Genomic DNA, 4,553 nt, shown 5'->3' on the forward strand with positions numbered 1-4,553 from the left:
ATGCATACCTTGAAATAAGAATGGTAGCATTTGGGTCCTTCATAACTCCAGTGGAATCACCATGAATCTATGAATTTCGAATTCTTCAACAATGGAGTCGCCAAGGTAGATTGCAGCCTCGAAAATTCTTCTGAGCTCCTGCTACCTTCAGAAGTTCAGTCTCTTGATTTCAGGAATGAATAATCTTCAGGCTCCCGGCAGACGCACCAAAATGTTATCTCAAAATCAGATCCTGATAGGCTGCTGGTCAGGTTGACTCTAAGTAACTATTTCAGACCTACTTTAGGCTGAGGCTTAGCCTCCTCAACCTGAGAGGGCTCTCTCTTAAAGGATTAATGATTTTGATTAAAGATAAGATGGCTAACCCTTATAGAACAACTGTGGAAAATATGAATGCTGGAAATACATTAAACAACTATCCATTGGGCTTATGGAGTCAACAACACCTCAATATAACAGTGAACTCAATCTTACATAGAAGTCAGGGCATTCAGCATTTAGACATTCAGAACATCAACTCATATGGAACCACACAGTTTATAAATGCATACAGGAAATCAGAGCACATTCAGTGAATTCTGAGTGATTATACATCTATACCACTGTAAGAATTAAGAAAAGGACAACATCACATATTCTGAACATAATAAATCCTTCATGAATCCTGAGAAGTAAAGTCAAAATTATATTACTGAAAATGAGTCTTCTATAAGCCAAATACAAGTTTTGTTATAAAGTTTTCCAACCCTGATTACATTGTTGTTTCAGCTCTATATAGAGATCTTATTCTAACTGATCGAGATTCCTCCTCCAGCATGAGGGGAATTCGAAAGCTACTTCTAATACTAACCACTCTTAAACTCTAACTACTTAATAAATACAACAAAGAGTTGACTGGAGTTTTTAGAGATCTAAATCAAGTAGGATTCTAACACCGTGACAGTCTTGGTTTACAATCATTTTCGTTCTCTGACATCTGGTTCCCTTCTGGCGTTGGCTGTGATGGACCTTTAATGCTTCATGTTTGATCTTCAATGACACATCTTTTCCGTTACCCTGAAACATAGGAAACTGCCCCTGTTTGTCGGTCCTTGGTTTGCCTCAAAATGTTCGAATCCAAAGAAACACGTCCTTTATCCTTTAATTACCCAAAATGGAGCAGACTGCCACGTCCTTGATGTGCTGTAAGCCTTTCCCATGTACCTGTGTGATGACAAAACCTTTCAAAAAGATTTTTTGCTTTGTCAATCATAATTGATCAATTCAATTGTAACGTGCAGCTACAGTAGTTTCGTAGCGCGCTACGAAACTGCTGTGTAATTTCAAACACAATCTTCGACTCTACTCTGTTTGTATACCTTATCTCAATTTCATTGCCTGAAAAAGGAGCACCAGATTTGTCTTGTCTTTTAATATCTGAATCAGAAGTGACACAACTACCATTGCCAAAAACCTGTTCAAGTAGATTGATAAGGTCCTTATCATGCTTGTTTAATTCTTCGATATCACTCTGCTTAATACTCAAGTACCTGTACTTCATGCTCCTAAACTGTTGAAACAACTTATCTGTTGATAGATAGTGCCCAATCTCCTCTTTAAATTTTCTAGTCACTTCAGTCCAAAACGCTTGATGCTTGGAAAAAGACATTGCATCTTTTAAAGATGTCACACCATGTGCACCACGATTTATACCATCTTGTACAGCAGAAGCAATACAAATTTCATCTTTCAATCCCCACTTTACCCTCTCAACCTGTTTATATTGAGTGAGAAGCTCTCGCTCCATTTCCTTGCTGACATTTCTATTAGATATATGTGTCCAAATTAGTTATGCTTCTTTCCACCAGCCAATATGCGGGATATTTGTAGACCCCTGCTGAAAGCTTGATTAAATAGCAACCGAGTCTGAAATTCTGAGACAAAAGGGAACCATGCAAGCACTGCTACAGGGGTAAAAATCACTAGGCCCATTACATATTCATATCCACGTGCAAGAGCCCTTATCGAATCCCAGAAACCAATCTTAACCACCACCGGTCTGCATGTTTGTGCTATCTGTAGTAAAGCCCAACATGTTGGCATAAAGGCTACAATGCTTGCAAATAAATCTCCTACAGTCAGATGGAAGGCAGAAAATAGTGTTCCAATAGTTATGACAAATCCAAGGAATAGAAAGAGTTTGAGTAGTCTGAACATTAGTTGGAAATCTGCGCTAAATTTTTTCGTCCCACAGACACCACCTTCAATACCAGCATTACAGCCAAAATAACAAGCCATGATAGCCAATCGACAATGATGTTCTTGTTTCCATTTGTTATGTTTAAATGATACACCAGGCCATATTGGTACAAAAAAAACCTGACGGCAAGAAGAGATTCTAATATTCGTCCACAGAATCCAGTATATTGAAGATGCTCATATTCCTCTTCCCACCAAGATTCCCAGCTTTTGTTTGCAGGGATGCCAATACCACCCCTAGTGTTTATCCATTTGGTCCAATCTTCCCAATATTCAAATATCTTTTCTGATGTTTCCAGCATATGCCTCGTGTGCCTCTTTGCTATCTTCTGAATAATTTTTGGCTGAAACCCTTTTATTATGAGACATCATGCAACCGTCTCCTCCATTGTTTTTTTAAGCAAGTTCCATCATCTTGTTTTTCAGTTCTTTCACCCAGCAAAATGCTTTCATTCCAGTTAACCTCAGGCTTCTTTCTCTTGTTCTGATTTCTCAAATAGACGCAGAGGTTCCAGGGATTTTCTTTTTGTAAACATGGTACCACTAGCATTGGAAGAGCCATGGTTGTCTGATCTGTGTTTCCGAACATTGCCAAACATTTCCTCGAGTATCCCAAAAAGTTCCTCATCATGTTTATTTTGGTGTTGAACACCACTCTGCTTTTTTGCAAGGTATCTTATTTTCATGGTCCTGAACTTGGTACAAAACTTCCATGGCGATACACATTTTCCTGTCTTTTCTTTCAATTTCTCGGCTATTTCATCCCAAAACCCTTTGTGAGTCTTGAAACGTGTTACATATTTTGCCGAACTCACACCATGTAAACTGCAATTCACGCTATCTTTACCACAGAAGCAATAATGATGTCGTCTCATAGCTTCCCTTATCGCCATAGCTCAGAGAATAATATGCAGCAAGGCGCCATAGGGATTGGAGGTCGCCAGGATGAATGACAACCTTCCTTGACCATTTCAAAGCTTCTGTAGAAACTACATGATCCACTACACCCTTTAAAGTTATGGTTTTATGTAAGCCCGCTAGCATTTCTTTATAATCTGTATCACTAGTTTCTCCCACGAAAACATGTATATTTGCTACGTCCAACTCCCATCGAACAAATAAATACCTCAAAGCTTGTGAACGGGAAGCAAGAAGCGGAATCACATGTAATTGCGTGGAATTTCGACAAAACATTGGATGGGATCTGAGACCCCGCATTCTTAACCTCTGACGAAATTCATCCACCTTCCGAACCCTTGTTGAATCCACTAATTACCAAAAAAAAACTTCTTCCAAGGAAAGAGTGCTCCAGATAAACCTGATGAAACACAATCTACTGGGGTACCAGAAACCTCATAAGCTCTAGCCCCTTTGATGCCAACAGATCTTGCAACCAGCGTTTGACGAACCGATAAGCAATGCCCGCTTCCAGATTTATCTGATTCAGTAGCGTAGACATGAACATTGAAGCAACCTCCATTGACAAGAGTTTTGGCAAGGCATTTGAGCCCTGGAGCTTCTATTCGATCCTCACTGGTTACAAGAACAATGGGCATTAAATCCTCATTCCTCTCTAAATCTTCATTACGTGTCTTCTCTTCAATTTGTCCAACCTTCGTGCTTCCAGTAAAAGAGACTAATGGGATTCTTCCATCTTCTGCTATCGCCTGCCCAATCTCTGCACCACCACAGATGCAGGTGAAAATGGCCTTGAACTCACCAGCATGCTCCTCTGGAACCTGTATAATCTCTAGAAGCTGAACTCTGCCTTCATAAGAGATAATCGTACAAGGAAAACATCTCCGTGGGCAGGTGGAAAATTCATAATGGCATTCTTAATAAGATAAACCAGGTGGCACAGTTGATTTTCTTGAGACGTTGTATTCTATTTTCCAGGCTTCATCAAAAGAACAGTTCTCCCATTTCCCAGAACTCTGCAGTCTTTTGATTGATGCCAGCAAGCTGTAGAGCATTGGAAAGGTATGTTTTAATGAGTAACTTAGTTGTGTTTCAAGCAATAGTTGTAACCTTTTCTTTGTTATAAAGTAAGGAGAATGTAATGAGAATGAGCACAAATGACCCAATCACTAATAGTTATCTTCTCTATGCAGGAAAAGACAAAAGGAGGAAGGCGCGATGCAAAACGGGATTTCCATGAGGAGATAACGACTGTCTCTCCAGAAACAAATAAAATCCAGACCAGGGCGAGTAAATCACGGCAGATCAATCCAGGACGAGATGAAGGACTGTCAGTTTGGAAGGCTAGGCAAAGAAAAGAGAGGAGTTAACAGTTTAACAGATCCCTCAGGATCTTT

At 39.7% G+C, this 4,553-nt stretch overlaps 1 pseudogene; it reads right to left on the bottom strand.

Annotated features, from left to right (window-relative positions):
• Positions 1-1,824: 1,824 nt before the first annotated feature.
• On the bottom strand, positions 1,825-2,277 carry LOC149233855 (callose synthase 5 pseudogene; annotated as a pseudogene).
• Between the last annotated feature and the right edge of the window lie 2,276 nt (positions 2,278-4,553).

This window comes from Pinus tabuliformis, chromosome J (genome assembly GCF_031772625.1).
Source record: "Pinus tabuliformis cultivar Carrire ecotype Pingquan chromosome J, CPIR1, whole genome shotgun sequence".
In the NCBI taxonomy this organism is placed as follows: Eukaryota; Viridiplantae; Streptophyta; class Pinopsida; order Pinales; family Pinaceae; genus Pinus; species Pinus tabuliformis.